This window comes from Ursus americanus, chromosome 3 (genome assembly GCF_024610735.1).
Source record: "Ursus americanus isolate L20-20 chromosome 3, mUrsAme1.1.p, whole genome shotgun sequence".
Taxonomy (NCBI): Eukaryota; Metazoa; Chordata; class Mammalia; order Carnivora; family Ursidae; genus Ursus; species Ursus americanus.
Window position 1 is genome coordinate 45,161,589 of NC_142129.1, and position 19,144 is coordinate 45,180,732.

Here is a 19,144-nt window from a genome sequence, read left to right on the forward strand (position 1 = left end):
AAAAAAAAAAAAGAAGTACAAACTTCCAGTTATAAGATAGGTAAGTGCTGGGGATGTAACGGACAACGCTGTGGCTACAGTTAGTAACACTGTATTGTACATTTGAAAGTTGCTAAGGCAGGAGATTTTAAAAGTTCTCATCACAAGAAAAAACATTTGCAACTGTGTGTGGCGATAGCTGTTAACCAGACGTGCTGTGGCAGTCATTTTGCAGTATTTCCAAATATCAAATCATTATGTTGTGTATCTGAAACTAATGTAAGGTTATCTATCAATTATACCTTAATAATAAAAAAAGGAAAAAAGGAACTTTCCCACTGTAAGACTTGTAGATAGATGAACGTGATTAAACAATCTTCTTGGAAGTGGGTGGATTCAGAGTATAGGAAACTGAACATGAGTCATAATAACAGTGTTTGAAAAAACACAGTGGGAAGTGTAACCCACAGTATAACACATAACTAGTCTTAGGGTCTTGTAAGATTTACGTATATATTTGGCAATGAGGTTACTGATACATCAAAATATGCATCTGGTGGTGTTTCTTTCCTGAACGCAATTAGAATAAGCAGGTGCACCAATTTCCAACAGCAGCTCCCAGGCTCCCGTGTCCTGATAGTACCTCCCAGAAGAAAGGCCATCTGATGGAATGCCCAGGCAGAACCACAAGGCGTTAGACATTGACATTCCCATCTCTGGTCATAGCTTTTACGTTTCTCAATGCAGAAATATAAATGTATATATGATGTATAGAAAGAAAGAAAGAAATCTGGACATTTCATGGAAATAGAATCATACAACATGTGGTCTTTTGTATATAGCTTTTCTCAATTAACCCAGCGTTTTTGTCCGTGTTGTAGCATGTACCCGTACTACGTGACTTTTTATGGTTGCATAATATTCCATAGTATATACGAAGAAAACCACGTTTTATTTATCCATTCATCAGCCGATGGACATTTGGGTTGTTTCCGGCTCGTGGCTGTTGTGAATATCTGTGTGTGAGCTCTTATTGAACCCCTGCTTTCAATTCTTTTGGGTGTAGACCTGGGTGGGATTTGTATTGCTCGGTCACATGGTAATTCCATGTTTAACTTATTAAGGAACTGCCACATTGTTTTCCACACAGCTGTGTCATTTTACACTCTCACCAGCAATGGATGAGGGTTCCAATTTCTCTACATTTTTGCCAACACTTATCACCCTTTTTTTTTTTTTTGAGTATATGATCCTAGTGAGTAGGAAGAGGTGTCCATGATGGTTTTGATTTGCATTTTTCCTACTAGTTAGGTTCTGAGGTTTTTTATTGCACAGAGAAAATTGTCTGTTCTCAGAGTCACGGACTGTTACCTTAGAGGTTTCGCATTCTCAGGGCTGAGGATACAGTAGGTGATTAATCATTACCTATTGACAAACCTTTCATTCAGCAAACATTTACAAAGAGAGCCTGAGCTCTGGGTATCTGCTCAGCACCTACCAAGAACAGTTCTATTTAGCTTCAGGAGGTCAGCAGATCAGAGCACATTCTAAAGCCTGTGAAAACAGGCCGGGAAGCCGGGAAGTTCACAGCTCAGCAAGAAGTGGCAATGGAAGCTTTCGAACCTCTCTGATCCATCGATTACAGTTAAAACAGGTATCTGCTGCTGTTTTCATCTCTCTTTTCATTTTTAATCAAATGTGTCTTGGCAGAAACCTCTTAAGGCAGATGGGTGCCCACTTCCCAGAAGTGTTTGGTGGATAAATGTGAGCCGACGCGTCATGATGATAAGACTTCTGCTGTAATTGAAGGGTCGGTGCTCTCGTTAATGAGACTTTTAATTCTGAGCAGTTACTACGTGTAAGATACTGTCTCATGCAATTTATTAATAGCTGGGAATGTAATGCACAGCTTCCAGACGTCCTCTCAGTCTTACTAACAGCCTTTTCTCGGGCCACTGCCCTGGATGTGTCTCGGTTCACAGCTGAGCTCTACAACTGAGCAGCTAGGAGATTTAACCTCAGTGAGCATCAATTCCCTTATCTATAAAGATAGAAATAAAATGCCCATCTCCTAGGGTTGTTTCCAGGAGCAGCTAAGATAACCTGGTTAACTTGCTGTAGAGGCTGGTACATGAAGATAAGTCAGTACATGTTAGTTCCCTCCGCCTTCACTAGAAATAGGGATGTTATAGATATTCTTCTTCTTACTTTGTAGATGGGGAATGTGAGGCACAAGCCTCATGGTGAATGAGACATCATCATCTTTTGGGGTGCCTTCCAAGCTCACAACCATCTCCGGCTTCCTGGGGACTGAGCTCTGAATCAGGGTGATGGACCCCCAGCAGTCATCTCTGTACCACTGGCCACGGCCCCTTGGGTCACTGTGGATTGAATTGAGGGAGACAGACATGGGGCTCACGTGGGCCATTCAGATTCTTGTGCAAGAATTTGGAATTGAGACCAAGAGACACAAAGTTAGAATCTGTATGTGGCTAGAACTGCCACAGAACTTAAGATCTAGATGCCACTATATTCTGGCACATGGATGGGGGTATCGGAGAAGGCCCATGCTCAAAGAGAGAAGAGGAAAGTAGATATGCAGAGAAAAGCAGAATGGGAGCTGAGAAAGGACCTTGATGACTTGCCAATTCCCATTTCTAGTCCTTTCTGAGTCCAGCTCACACTTTTCTCCTTGGATTCCACGAGACACCCACCTGCATGCTTAAAATCAACTCCCTCATTTTGCTCCTCAATGTCTGGTGGGCAAGACATTCATAGGCCACGAACTCAAATGCACAAGCGACTGAACTTTATTGTCCTGTAGCACAATTCAGTTTTGAGCCCTCGTTCCACCTGCTGGCAGAAAAGCAATCAGGTAGCTCCAGGTAAACTCAGGCATTTTGGCATTTTCCAGGCCTTTTAGGTTTCACTCAATTCAGGGTATTTTCACACATTTCCGGCTCTCCATATGTTACCCCTAGATGTCTTGGGCACCCTCGCTTCAGGGGAAGCATTTAGTCCATGCCCATCTCCCTGGAGAGAGGTGTGACTGAGACGTGATGAATTTCGGCCATCCCAGCTCCCCAGCTCGCCATGTCCTGGCAGGCCGCCCTCCACACACCTTCTTCTGCATGACTGCCCTGCACAGCTCTTTGGCCACTGACGGAGTTTTGTGCCCTTTTTAGGAACTCACCAGCATCTGAGTCTTTTTATATCTTTTTTTTTTTTTTAATAAAAAGATTGACTAAAGTCTAGGCAATCTTAATCTTCAGGAAAGAGAGCCGTCCAATTATTATTCTAATTTCTTTCTAATATTCTGTTTACCTACAAAGGCTTTGTACACTGGTCTTTTTAGAGGATAGCCTTTTGAAACTTGAAATGCTTTTTTTCCTCATAATTCCTGGCTGTTGGAAATCAAAAGTGTTGGATTTTAAGACTATTGTTTCTACTGTAAATACCACGAATCTAACTTGAACTAATTCGAGTTTCAAGAACCGGATCTGGAACTGAAATCCATTTGGCTGAGACATGGCATAGCAGTGACTTAACCGGGGAGGGCCCAGGAAATGCATATTTCCTCATGCTGCATGAGCGTGAGTTGATTTCTTGATTGCCAGGAAGTAAAAACCCTGGTCTCCCAAGAATGCTTTCCATCCTTCGACCCCGCCTGCCCCTTACATTTTCCAGGATTTTCTCCTCTGTAATGTGCAACCTGACTTCCACAGTCATGTCAGCTGGGGCATGGACGCTGGGAGGGCAGACGGAAAGGCTACGCCAAAGTTAGACCTACATTTGCAAGGCCAAGTGGAACACAGTGCCTGGTCTCCCAAAGCCAAACTACTTTTAGAAGGAGAGGAGGGGAATGGCATTCCAGCAAGCATATTTGTCATTCCCCAACTTTGGTTTCGGATTAACTTTACACTCTGGCCCAGGGAGAGTCTTGCTAGTAAATTCTGTTCTCTCATATATAGCAACTGTGTTGGGGAGCCGCTTCAGACATTCCAACCTTCACTAAGAGAACCACTTTAATAAGAAAACTAGAAGGGGGGAGCGTCTAAGATTGGATTGCAGCAAATATATTCAAATATAACTAGTTATTCAGAACAGTCAATGAGAATCATTTCTGTGGGAGAGATACATTACCTTGCTTTAAATGCAAAGCATTTGTCAGTGGCATAAAGCGATTGGGGTGATGGGGCTCTTAAAGAAGGTATTCCAGTTTTCATTTCTAGGTTGAAGGGTATCAAAAAGTAAGTTTAATGCATTTTAATGATATAATGAAAAACGAATGCAATATCAGGCTAAAAAAGCAATAAACAGATGGACACATATGCACACAGCTATGTAATAGGAGCATACGTACATATACATATATTTGTGTGTATATCTAGACACATATGTAGTGCTCACTACTAGGTGGTGGTATTATGAGTAGCTTATGTTTTCCTCCTTACACTTTTTTTTAAAAAAGATTTTATTTATTTATTTGAGAGAGAGAGAGCAAGAGAGAGAGAGAGAACAGGAGCGGGGTGGGTGAGGGGGTGGGTGAGGGGCAGAGGGAGAAGCAGACTCCCCGCTGAGCAGGGAGCCCGATGCAGGACTCAATCCTATGACCCCGAGATCATGACCTGAGTTCAAGGTAGATGCTTAACTGACTGAGCCACCCAGGCATCCCTCCTCCTAACACTTTTATACACATCGTCAATTTTTTACGATTCTTATAGAGAAAATGATTAACATCATAGTTTTTAAAAGGATGGAACGAGACTTCCAATTCTCATGAGAGGAAAAAAGAATCTAAAAACTCTCCTGCCACATTGCCTAGAAATGCTTGCGACAATACAGCAAACATTATTTTAAATGTGTGAATGAAGTGGCAGGAGAGAAAGGAAGGCCCAAGCATGTCAGCAACAAAGAGGAAAGTAAGGGCTAGGGCGTGAGATGCTGCTGCAGGTGGTGTTAGGTCTGGGATCCCTGAATAAAGCAGTCTTTAAAAGGCTGCGCTTTCCCGGAAGAGTAGATTAGGAAAAACACCGATCCACCAGCAGACAGAGACAAAAGGTATTTGTGTGCTTCTGCGTGAGTGGGTAAAATGTCCTTCTGAGAAAGAAAATCTCCAGATCTACCCCAAACCTGGGGGTTCAAATTTGCAGATGATCCAAGAACCATGATGATCCATGACCAAAAAGGTGGTATAGGTATGGTGATCTCTCTGTGGCAAATTCAAAACAACTCTTGAGGGATACACCCAAGACTCGGGCCACAGGGCCTTCTCACAGAAAAAACAGACTCCTGTAAAGATGAGCTCACAAGCAACAATGGTGAGATGCAGAAGGAAATATCGTCCGTGAGAGTCAGCAGAAACAATAACACACACGCACACGTATGTATGTATGTTCTAAATCCGTTAATTTAAAAATAGGCTCTCAAATATCAGACACAAAACCCCAACCACATGCTGCTCACGGTAGGCACACTTAAAATCTAATGACTCAGAAAGACTGAAAATAATGGAATGGCAAAAAAATTATACCACGTAAATACATATTTTTTAAAAACTGGAAGCACATTATTCAGTAGCCACAGCAGGGGTCAGAGGACAGTGTAATCATGTTGATATTAGGAAAAAAGATGACAATTTTTACATTTTTTAGGGGTAAGAAGGAGCAAAATGAAAACATGAGGAATTTCCCAGAAATACTCAACCGTTCCCCTGTTTTAGGCACCAAATGACGTAGCATAATTGCAAGACTGAGATAGTAAGACAGACAAAGTCACGCTCAGAATGTGGCAGACAAAAATAGAACAGGGAAGATTTGTACAACATAATTTACCTCACTCCGTGGGCACCAGAAGAGTCAAGGTTTTCTGATTACAATGTACTACCATTTGAAATTAGTGAATGTAAAGATAACCCCTTGAAAAACATAAAAACTCATTTCTAAACAGTTCATGCATCAAAAAAGAACGCTTAACGGAAGTGAGTACGTATTTAGCACCAAAAGACAATGACAACAATACAGAGTTGAGCATGTGGGATAGAGCCAAAGTAGGACTTGAGTCATTCATGGCCTTAACTACATACGTTAGAAAAGAAGAAAGCCTGAAAAATAGTAAGAGAAATGTCGATTTTCCAATTCTAAAACAAATATGACAAACCCAGGAAAAGTAGAAGCTGGGAAATAATAAATAAATACATATAGAAATAAACATAGAAATCAATAAAATAGAGAACAATCACAAGACAAAAAAAAAAAAGGAAAAGGAAAAGAAAGAAAGAAAAAAAAAAAAGTGAAAATAAGATGACATGGAATAGCCAGAACCATCTTCAAAAAGAATATTGGAGGACTTAGACTTTCCAACTTCAAAATTTACTACAAAGTGACAGAAATCAAGACAGTGTGACATTAATAAACTGTTACATTAATGGTCAATTGAAGTTTGGCAAACACACCAAGAAAACTAAGTGAGAAATGAATAATCTTTTCTACAAATGGTGCCAGGACAACCAGATATCCAGATGCGAAAGGATGAAATTGGACCCCTGTCTTATATCATATATAAAACTTAACTCGAAATGGATTATACATCCAAAACTATAAAACTCTAAGAAAAAAACACAGGAGTAAATCTTCATGATCTTAGCTAATGACTTCTTAGATACAACAACAAAAGCCCAAGCAATAAAATAAAAAATTTGATCAATTGGACTTCATCAAAATCTAAAAAATTTTATGCTTCAAATGGTATCATCAAAAAAGTGAAAAGATAACCCACAGACCGTGAGAAAATATTTAAAAGTCATATATCCGAAAAGGGACTTGTATCCAGAATATATAAAGAACGCTTACAACTCAGTAACATGAAAATAAATAACTCAGAAAATTGGGCAAAGGATTCGAATAGGCATTTCTCTTTTGAAGATACGTGAATGGCCAATAAGCACTTGATCAGGTGCTCAACATCATTAGTCATTAGGGAAATGCACATCAAAACCACAAGATACCATTCACACCCATGAAAATATCTACAATAATTCAAAAAAGCCACCCAGGTAATAACGAATGCTGGTGAGAACTGGGGAAATTGGAACCCTCCTACACTGATGAATTAAAAAATGGTGTGACCACTTTAGAAAACAGTTTTGACAGTTCCTCAAAATGTTAAACATGGAGATACCATAGTACCAAACAGCTCTGCTCCTAGGTATATATCCAAGAGAAATGAAAACATATGTGCCACCACAGACACTGGTGCATAAATATTCACAGCAGCCTTATTCATAATGGCCAGAAAATGGAAACAATCCAAATGCCCAACCACTGATGAATGGGTAAACAAAATGTATATCCATACAGCAGAATACTTTTCAGCAATAAAGCAGAATGAATATTGGTGTACACTACAATGTGGATGAACCCCAAAAACATGCTACGTGAAAACAGGTAGTCAGAAAAGACCACATAGTGTTCGATTCCATTTATATGAAAGCCTCCAAATAGGAAAATTCATGGATACAGAGAGCAGATCAGGGGTTGCCTAGGGTTGGAGGAGGGAGGAATGGGGAGTGACTGCTTAATGGTACAGGGCTTCTTTGAGGGGTGATGCAAATGTTCTAAAGTTAGACTATGGTGGGGATTGTACAACTTTGTAAATATAATAAATATAATATAATAAATATAAATATAATAAAAACCATTGAACTGTATACTTTAAATTTTATGGTGTGTAAATTTTGCCCAATACAATTGCATTTTGAAAAATTAAGTCAGATGACAATAAATGCAATGTGGTATGCCAGACTGGATCCCGGAACAGAAAAGAGACATTAGTGAAAAAACTCATAAAAATCTAGGGGCGCCTGGGTGGCACAGCAGTTAAGCGTCTGCCTTCGACTCAGGGCGTGATCCTGGCGTTCTGGGATCGAGCCCCACATCAGGCTCTTCCGCTATGAGCCTGCTTCTTCCTCTCCCACTCCCCCTGCTTGTGTTCCCTCTCTTGCTGGCTGTCTCTATCTCTGTCGAATAAATAAATAAAATCTTAAAAAAAAAAGAAAAAATTCATAAAAATCTGAATAATGTTTGTACAGTAGTTCATAGTGTTGTACTAAGGTAATTGTAATGTTAATTTCTTAACAAATGTTCATGGTTAGGTGAGTTGCTAACATTAGGGAAGATGAGTGAAGGTTATACAGGAACTCTGGATTTTCTTTGCAACTTTTCTGTAAATCTGAAATACTCTAAAAGTAAAAAACCACCACGGCAAACCTTTACTGTACTTGATGCAGTGAGTCAGAAAGAAAGAGAGGAAAGGATCGAGGAGGCACAGATACATAATTAGAACTGACACATAGGATATAAACTGCAAAACAGTGGAGATGTAATCATAATACTAAGGATAATTATGTATTAGTGCTATGCAAGGTAGTTTCCTTCACTGTCACCACCTGTCGGGTGTCTGGGCTCAGGATGAATTCCACAATGTGAAACAGTTTGAGATAAGGAACAGGCTCTTTTGGGGGGTTAAACTACAACACAAGAGCCAGCAAGATGAGACAAGATATGTGGGTGTCTGCCCTCCTACCATGGTAAGGGGTCATGTCAGGACCTGGGTGATGAACTTGTCAAGGGGAGGCAAGCAGACTGCTTGGCAGAGTGATGTTTATAGAAGTTGCTGAGAAAACCAGTTGCCCAGCACCTGGAGACCTGGGGGCAGGTGCTGTGGGGGAGCCAAAGGAAGGGGACTTTGGGAAGCTGGATTTGGGTGCAGCCTCTCCCTCTAGGAGAAGGCAGGGCCAGGACTAGCCAGCTTCTTGTCCAGTCTACCCAGTGTAAGCTCTCAGGGTCATTTGTGCACAATTCTACTTGGCATTCATAACAGTAACTTGAAAACATATACAAAATGCAGTTTTTAGGGGCACCTGGTTGTCTCAGTCGTTTAGCATCTGCTTTCAGCTCAGGGCGTGATCCCGGCGTTATGGGATCGAGCCCCGCATCAGGCTCCTTGGCTGGGAGCCTGCTTCTTTCTCTCCCACTCTCCCTGCTTGTGTTCCCTCTCTCTCTGGCTGTCTCTCTCTCTGCCAAATAAATAAATAAAATCTTTTAAAAAAATGCAGTTTTTAAGAAAAATATAACTTAATAAAATTATTCAAGAAGAAATATAATTTTGGTTACATTTATAATTTGAATCAGAAGTTTTAAAACCCACCCCCCCAAAAAAGATAAAACAAGCCATTAAGCTCAGAAGATTTTGCCAGTCAGACCCAAACTTCAAAGAACATATAATCGTTATCTTAAACAAACTGTTCCAGTGAATATAAAATGAGGGAACACTGCCCACTTCATTCTATGAAGTAAAAATAATCCTGATGGCAAAATTAGATAAGGACAGGAGGAGAAACTAATTATTAAAGGCTAACCTCACTTCTAAACAGAGATGCAAAAATCCTAAATAAAACATTAGTCAACTGAATCCAGAAATGCCTATTAAAAATACATCATTACCAAGTTGGATTCATCCTAGGAATGCACAGATGGCTCAAATTAGAAAGTCTATTAGTGAGATTTACCATATTAACTGGTTACAGGAGAAAACCATATGTTTATCTCAATAAATGTAGAAAACCCTTTAATAATATGCAACATTGTTTCATAATAAACTTTCTAGAAAAGAGAAGCAGCTTCCTTAGCCTGGTAAATGGTAGCTACCAAAATTACAGCAATTTTCAAAATTATATAGCAAAAATCATATATAATTGTGAAGTGTTGAAAGTATTCCCTTGGAGCTCAGGAACACAATGATTTGTTCCACCACTACTTCTATTCAACATTGTGCTGGAGTGTTTCACTAGTGTGATAAGACAAGAAAAAGGAAATAAAAGTTATAAAGATTGGAAAGGAAAAAATTTAAAAATAAAAAGAATTTACAAACTACTAGAAATAAGAGTTTATCAAGGTTGTTGAATATAAAGCAGATATGTAAAATCAATTACATTGCTATTGACCAGCAAGAAAAATTATAAAATGTGATTTAAAATTAAGAGATATATTTTTCAATGGCAACAATAAAGTATAAGTCACCTAGGAATAAATATAACAAGAGATGTACAAGACTTTTATAAATAAAAATACAAAACTTTATTGAAGAACATAGTAGAATAGCTAAATAGATGAAAATATTAACCATATTTATTGATGGGAAGATGTAATTTTATAACAGTAACAATTTGTAAACCCCCAAATCAGTCTAATAAATTTAGTGTGATTATAATAAAAATTTTAACAAGGTATGTTTCAGAACTTGACAAGACGATCCATAAATTCATACAGCAAATTAAAGGGTGAAGAATGATCAAAACTCTTTTTAAGAGAAAACACAAGAGATGTGGGAGTGGAATGGAGGGAATGGATTCCAAACAGATAGCAATTTCTTTAAGTAATAGTGTGGTATTGGCCCAGACAGAGACAATTAGGCAAGTGCAATGGAACAGAGCCTAGAATTAAACTCATTTACATATGGTAGCAATGGCATTTAACTTATAGGAAAACGATAGCCCCAGTGGTGCTGAGAAAAGTGGTTGTCCATAAAGAGAAGATAAAATTAATCCAAACCACACTCCATACACAAATAATTTCCAGGCGGTTTAAAGACCTAAAGGTGAAAATTTATAAAATGATTGGGAAGAATATCCCATGACATTTTAGGGATACCTGCATACAGAATTATTTTCTAAACCAAACCAAATGTTCAAACCAAACCAAACCAAATTAGCACAACAAACCCTAATCAGAAAGGAAACACTGATACATTTGATTATATTAAAATTAAAAACTTGTTTTATAACAAAAGTCATGAGATACAAAGTGAAAAGACAAGCCACTATCCAAGAGAAGATATTTGCTACTCATATAATCAATATAATTAGAATTCAAAAGAAAAGCAACAATCCAAGAGAAAAATGAACAGTATCAATATCAGCAATACCCAGAGAGAGAACCCCGAATGGCCAGTGAACAGAAGAAACCATGCTCACCAACCCCCACTTTTTACAGATTTATTTATTTGTTTGTTTGTTTGTTTGCGAGCTGGGAGGGGCAGAAGGCTGAGGAGAGAATCCTCAAGCCACCTTCCTGTGGAGGGTGGAGCCCGATATGGGGCTGATCCCAGGACCATGAGATCATGATCTGAACTGAAACCAAGAGTCAGATGCTCAACCGACTGAACCATCCCCCTTTATTAATCCAATTTGCATTTTCTCATTTGTGAGTTACCTGGTCATATCCTTTGTAACTTTCCCTATGGTGTTTGTGTATTTCCTAACTGATGTGTGGGAATACCATCTTTTGAACTCGCTGTTTTGATCTGGCTATTCTGACCTTGCAACATTGGCCCTGCTATTTTTAAACTTGTTGTTCCTGGGAACGTGATTTTTATTTAACTTTTTATTTTTTTTTAATTTTTTAAAAATATTTTATTTATTTATTTGACAGAGAGAGACAGCCAGCGAGAGAGGGAACACAGCAGGGGGAGTGGGAGAGGAAGAAGCAGGCTCATAGCGGAGGAGCCCGATGTGGGGCTCGATCCCACAACGCCAGGATCACGCCCTGAGCCAAAGGCAGACGCCCAACCACTGTGCCACCCAGGCGCCCCTATTTAACTTTTTAAATCTAAATATGATTTACATACATTTATCATTAGTGCTTTTGTGTCCCAAGAAATCTTGTGTACCCCAAATTCACAAAAGATATTGCCCTAATTTCCTTGTAGAACCTTTAGGCTTTTTTACTTTTACACTTATTTATATGATCTACTTTGAATTATTTTTTGTGTGGTGTGAGATACGGGTCAAGGTTCATTTTCCCCCATATAGATAGGCATTTGTTCCTTTCAACCTTTTGTTGAAAAGATCTTCCTTTCACCACTGAATTACTTTGATTTTGACCAAAAATTATCTGACTGTATGAGTCTGGGTTTATTTCTGAACTCTCTCTTGTTCCCCAGATCTTTATACCATACCATCCTGATTATTTCACCTTTATAGAAAATCTTGTAATTAGCTAATGTAAGTCCTCCAACATGTTAACTTGCAAGATTGTTCATTTATTCTAGGTCCTCTATATTTCCACATAAACATTAGGCTTAGTTCATCAATTTCTACAAAATGTTCTTCTACCAGTGTTTTTTTTCCCCTAACAGTTTTATTGAGATAAAAAGCAATTTACTCATTTAAAGTGTACAAGTGTAAAATTCAAGTATATAATTCAAATTATAGAATTCACAAGTGATTTTTGGCATATTACTTTATTAATTTTTAAAGATTATAGTAAAATACATTCAACATAAATTCGCCATTTTAATAGTTTTCAAGTAAACAATTCGGTGGCACTACGTACATTCACAACGTAGTATGAACAGCATCAATCTCTAGTTCTGGAGCATTTTCATCATCTCGAGCAGAAATTCTGTGGCTAGAATGCAGTAAGTCTCCATTTTTCCTCCTCCCAGACCATGGTAGCTTCGACTTTCTGTCTCTATGAATTTGCTTATTCTAGCTATTTCATATAAGTGTAACCATCAGTATAGCTCCTTTGTACCTGCGTATTTCATTTGGTATCATGTTTTCAAGATTCATCCCTGTGATAGGCTGTATCAGAACATCATTCCTTTTTTATAGCTGAGTAATCCATTCTTTTCATAGACACACATTTTGTTTATCAGTGTATCTGTTGGTAGACACTTGGGTTATTTCTACCTTTCAGCTATTGTGAATAGCCTGCAATAAATATTGGCGTACAAGTGTCTCTTCAAGCCCCTGCTTTCAACTCCTTTGGGTCTATGCCTGAGAGTGGAACTGCTACATCTTACGGTAGTTCTATGTTTAGCTTTTGAGAAACTGCCAGACTGTTTCCATAGCAGCGGGGCCAGTTTACATTCCCACCAGCAATGCGCAGTTTCCAATGTCTCCATCTTCTCGCCAACACTTGTTATTTTCTGTTTTCTGTTTTGTTTTTCATGACAGTCATTCTAGTAGGCGTGAAGGCGGATCTCATTTTTGCTTTGATTGGCATTTCTCTAATGACTAATGATGTTGGGCATCTTTTCATGTGTTTAATGGCCATTGTATATCTTCTTCAGAGAATTTCTCTTTTGTCCATTTTTAAATTGGGTTGTTAGTCTTTTTCTTATTGAGTTATGTGTTCTTTGTATATTCTGGATATGAGTCCCTCGGATATATGATTTATAAATATTTTCTCCCATTCTATAGTTTATTTTTTCATTTTCTCAACAATGTCTTTGACTCACATAAGTTTTAAATTTTGATGAAGTCCAATTTATCTTTGTTCTTTTGTTGTTCATGCTTTTGGTGTCATATCCACATGCTGGTATTTTTACTGGGATTGCACTGAATCTTTAGATGAATTTTGGAATAAATGACATTGTGATACTACGATCTAGAATAAATTTATATTTGGTCTTCTGTTTCTGGCACAGAGATAATAAAGCCCATGGAATTTCCTAAATTGTAAGAGTGATAAAGGCATGTTATTATTAATAATAAACCCCTTTCAACCACACCTGATCTTATGTTAATGAGATGACTTTGGAAAGCACTTAAGGACAGGGGCTGGTTGCCAGGGGGGCCAACCATGTGATTAGAGGGTTGGAACTTTCAGTCCCTGTCCTTGACCTCCAGAGAGGCAAGAGGGGCTGGAGATGGAGTTCAATCACCAATGGCCAATGATTTAATCAGTAACAAAGCTCGATAAAAGACCCAAAAGGATGGGGTTCAGAGACCTTTGCGCTGAACACGGGGAAATGCTGGAAGAGGGTGCACTTGGAGAGGCCATGGATGATCTTTGCACCTTCCTGCATACCTTGCCCTATGCATCACCTCCTTCTAGCTCTTCCCGAGCTATATCCTTTTATAATAAGCTGCTCAGTGTCAGTAGACGTTTCTCGGAGTTCTGTGAATCACTCTAGCAAACTAATCAAACTCAAGAAGGAGGCTGTGGGAACCTCTGAGTTACAGCTGGATAGGTAACACAACCTGGACTTGTGAGTGGCACCTGAAGGGAGGGTGGCAATCCTGTAGGACTGAGCCCTTAACTGGTGGAATCTGATGCTTTTTGTGGGTAGATAATGGCAGAACTGAATTGAGTTGAACTGTAGGACACCCAGCTGCTGTTGGGAGAATTGCTTGGTGGAGTGAAAAAAAAAAAACAACCAACCAACATAACAGAGACATCCTATCATTAGCAGATGTTCTACTAGGAACATGGTACACCTTTAAAAATTTATTTGAGGTCTTAGATATGTTTTATAGTTTTCAGTGTAGAGGTTCGGTACATACCTTATTAAATTTATTCCTGATTATTTTATAGATTTTATAATATTTTATAATATTTTAAGTGGCATTATGTTTTACAGTTTGTTTTTTGCTAGTATGTAGAAATACAATTAATTTTTCTATACTGATCTTGTGTCCTATAAGCATCCTAAGTTCGGCTATTAATTCTACTAGTCTTTGTAGAGTCCTTAGGGTTTTCTACATATATCACTTGCAGATAAAAGGTATTATGTCTTCCTTTTCAATCTGTATACGTTTTCTTTTCTTTTTTTGCCTTACTGCATTGCTAGGAGCTCAACTTCAATCATGAATAGGAGTGGCGTGCTGAGAGCAAACATCCCTACCTTGTTCCTATCTTGCCGGAAAGCCTTCCTTACCAAATTCTTAGGTATAATGCCACCTAGTGTTACAGGTTGAATTGTGTCCCTCCAAAAGATACAGTTAAATTCTAATTCCTGGTACCTGTGCATGTGATTTCATTTGGAAATAGAGTCTTTGCAGATATATAAGCAAGTTAAGATGAGGTCATACAGAATAAGGATCGACCCTAGATCCAATGACTGGTATTCTTACAAAGAGAGGGATTTGGAGACACAGGGAAGAGACAGCTATGTGAAGACAGAGGCTGATATCCGAGTTATGCTGCCACAAGCCAGGCACACCAAGGATGGCTGACAACATCAAAAGCCAGCAGGAGGTAAAGAACGCTTCTTCCCTACGGCCTAGAGAGGGAACATGGCCCACGTAACACCTTGATTTTGGATGTCCAGCCTCCAGAACAGAGAGAATAAAGGACTATTGTTTTAAGCCATCATGTTTGTGGTGATTGCTATTGCCCTAGGGAATGAATACACCTAGTTTTGTAGCTGTTCACGAACTTCTGGTTTTGCTGTCTAGCCCTTCTGTTCTTACATGAGAGTTCAGAGACTGAACTATTACACTCTCATCTTCCCAGAATCTTTCTTCACATCAGGGATTTTAAATGGTTTATGGTCCAGCATATGGGCTCAACTTGGTGGATGTCCCACATGTACTTGAAAAGAACGTGTATTCTGCAAATAGATGCCGTGTTCTGTGCATGTCAGTGAGGTGAGTTGGCGGATAGTGTTTGTCGGGTCTCCAGACACTTGCAACCAAAAGAATCCTAACGGGCACACCATTCCTAGTCCCCAACTTCACTGCCAGCCTCTCTAGGAAGCCTGTGTCCTACGCCCTCATCTAAAAAGACAAAGTCCTTGCTCTGGGCTCCTAAAGCATTGTGTTTATGCTTTTTTTTTCTTTTCTAGTAGGCTCTATGCCCATCATGGGACTTGAACTCACAATCCCTAGATCAAGTTGCACACTGTACCTACGGAGCCAGCCAGGCGCCCTGTTTATACTTCTTGTAGCGCGAGTACTACATTCTGTTTCATGGCACAGTTATTCAAGAACGCATCTTATCTCCATCCCTAGATTACAAATTCCTGGAGAGCAGGAAGTGTCTCTGAGTCATTTTTGTGTCCGCAAGGCACCTATCACAATGCCTGCCATACCATGGGTATTCATTTGTTTGCGGCGTTTGGTTTCTTGCCCAGGCGTGGAAACACGTCTGCTGACAGAAGTCAGTTTTACAACGTGGGGACTGGCGAGAAGCTGTATTATTAGACAGAGATCTCTGTTTTGGTGTCTGATTAAATATCTTATTTTCTAAAATGCGAGATTCTTAAATAATATTCTTTTACTAGAAACTTCCTCTCCTGCCAACCCTGAGTAAGATTCAATCAAATCGACTAAGAGGAACTTAAAAGAAAAAGCCTGAAGTGTAATAGAAGTGATGGCGTTTATGAACAGTCTAAAGATGTCCCTCCGGAGGATGCAATTTCCTTGGTGTCTAGGTGCAGTGGGCGTGGGGGCAGCCCGTGTGGCCTCTCGGCTCTGTCGCACCTCGCGCACACATGCTACCTGGCCAGTCAGGGCGACATGTCCAAGTCTCAGTTCGTCATGTATTAATGGTGTCAGTGACAGCCTGTACCTCGTGGTTGTTCTGAAGGTTATGTGAGACTTGCTATCTGCCATTCCGCACACTGTTCCAGGTAGTACCTAAATATTCATCATTATCATTTCTATTTAGGAAGGAGGGTGAGGAGGGAAGCCTAACAGGAACCAAAGCATCAGCCCAGCGTTCTGGTGCTGCGGTGGTACCAAATCCTTCTGACGGAATCGGACTCCCAGGAGACTCCCGTTTTGGCATGTTGCTCAGTTTTCTTCTGTTTACCACAAAAGTTCATGTCCATATATTCAGTGGAGGCGGAAAGCATTGAGAGAGAAATATGATAATCTGGCCAAGGGCAAATGTCTCGGATGTATTTCAAAGTTTCTCAAGTTTCTCTCAGTTACAAGTGACAGAAGCCTAATGCCAATTACATCCACATAAAGGGGGAGGTATTACTCGCGGAGCTGGCCCCAGGCACGGTCTGATCCAGCACCCCACATTCTCTCTTGCTCTTGCTCTCCGCCCCTCGGTGCTGCCATCTCGCAGCTCCTCTGTGGGCCTCCTCTCCTCCCAGTGCAGACCTCCCCGCAGCCAAGGGAGGGCAGGCTGCGGATGAGTCATTCTCGTGCCATCCCAGTTTGTAGCCCGGAGAAAAGGGACTGTCTTCATCAGCTCGGGCTGCTGTAACAAAATGCCACAGTCCGTGTGGCTCAAACAACAGACGTTTACTTCTCCCAGTGCTGGAGGCCTGAGGTCAGGGTGCCAGCATGGCACCTCAATTGGCATGGCATAGCTCCACTGCCCAGCAATTTCACTTGGGTGGGGAAGGGGTTGACATTTTATTTCCAAACTCAGAGAGGCACAAAGATAGAAACCTCTTAGCTCCTCTGATGGACTGCAGCCAATACATGTGCAAAATTCCCATGTTGCTGAGTCTTTCTGGCTTCCTCTCGTGAGATTTACCGTCAGCCACTCCAAAGGATCTCATTTTCCATCTTCTCATTTGCTTCAGAGGACCTGGGCAAGTCGCTAGGTATCATCCTGGGGGTCAATTTGTCTGGTTAGCCCCCAAAGAATACAACACTTATGAACTGCATAAAATGGGAGTTTTAGATGAGTAATATCTTTGTTGCCTAAAGGGATAGTGGCTCATGAGTGAAAAATAACCAGTGCAAAAAGACGAAGTGTGGTGAGATTAAGTTAAAAACTTCAAGTATCTTGCTAGGAGTCACGAAGCAAATGTTATTAGGAGCAGCATAAACCAGGCGTCCACCTACACTACACAGTGTTTTTTAACCTTGTTTTAAAAATACCTCCCCACCTCTATTTTAAAATAAAAAGCATGGTTCTCAAATAAAAATGAAGCAATATAATAAAGTACAAAAAGAGAGTAAAACGAAATCAATACCCATCTAACAATACCCACCATTATTGTTGGATTATCAGTTTTGACTTCTTTTTTTACACAGGTTGAAATAAAAGGATACAGGATCTTGTTATAGACACAGATTTACGCTCATTTTTATTTATCATATTTATTTCTAATTACATTTATTCAAAAAAATACCACTCGGCTATTTTGCTTGCATTTAAGACAAGAAGCCAAAGTAAACTAAAGCAATTAAAGATTTTTTCCCCCAACAGCTATTTAAAAATCTATTCAAGCTTATTTTTTAAAAAGTTACCAACAAAGAGGTGAACCATGGTTTTTTTTGCTGTTTTTTAAAGATAATATCAACTCTCTGCTACGAAAATAAGAGATTGACACTCTTATATTTCCCTTCCCCACCCCTAATTTATTAGTTATATTATTAAGGCTTATAATAGGTGCAACCTGTATGTATCATTCCCAGTTTGGTCTTGGTTCTCTATACAAATTCAATGCTTACCACCAGCCCTTCTGCTACGAGCTCCTCCATCATTGAGCTACTTGCTTAGACTCTCCTATCAAAAGGTTTCCTAAAGAAGGGGTTGTGGGTGTTTATTCCCTGAGCTCTCGCATGCCCGAGTACCTGACATTATATTTGGCAACTTGGCTGGCGATCATATACTTAACCACTCTTTTTCCTACTTAGAATTTTGGAGACATTTCTCTATTACCTCCTGGCACTGAATCTTGTTGTAAAGAAGTTTACACCCTTTGATGACTTGCTTTCTCTGCCGCAATTTTTTCATTCTCGAAGTTCATTAACTCCATCAGGTTATGTTTTGGTGTCAAGGGCTTTCTGTCAGATTTCCTAGAATATAGGACACTTTTTCAATCTGAAGACTCATTCCTTCATTTCCGGAGAACTTGCCTGAATTCTATCTTTCCATACTTTTTCCTTGCCTTTTCTTGGTCACCAATTATGCATATACATACTGGAGCAGCTCTGTCTTCCTACAGTCCTCCTCTCAAGAATTACTTTGGTCTTGGGGCGCCTGGGTGGCACAGCGGTTAAGCATCTGCCTTCGGCTCAGGGCGTGATCCCGGCGTCATGGGATCGAGCCCCACATCAGGCTCCTCCTCTATGAGCCTGCTTCTTCCTCTCCCACTCCCCCTGCTTGTGTTCCCTCTCTCGCTGGCCTTCTCTATCTCTGCCGAATAAATAAATAAAATCTTAAAAAAAAAAAAAAAAGAATTACTTTGGTCTTTGCAGCCCTCTCAAGCCTTTCTCCTTTGTTATCCCATTTTCAACCACATTTCTTGCTATTTCTAATTCACTCATTTGTTCCAGAATAGAGTTATTTTGGCCAAGTTGTTTTCTTAGCTCTGCAATCTGCCTTTTTATTTCATTCTGTTGTATAATCAGCTCACATATCAGCTCTCGTCTTACTGAATTCATGTTCTTTTGAGAACACAGCAT

The 19,144-nt window shown here is 39.8% G+C and overlaps 1 long non-coding RNA gene across 1 annotated transcript in view; it reads left to right on the forward strand.

Annotated features, from left to right (window-relative positions):
- Window positions 1-1,490: 1,490 nt before the first annotated feature.
- Window positions 1,491-19,144, forward strand: part of LOC148110381 (uncharacterized) — a 59,570-nt gene continuing 41,916 nt past the window's right edge. Inside the window, exon 1 of the long non-coding RNA XR_015723917.1 lies at window positions 1,491-1,633. This is a non-coding gene — a long non-coding RNA (uncharacterized LOC148110381). The remainder of the gene's footprint in view (window positions 1,634-19,144) is intronic.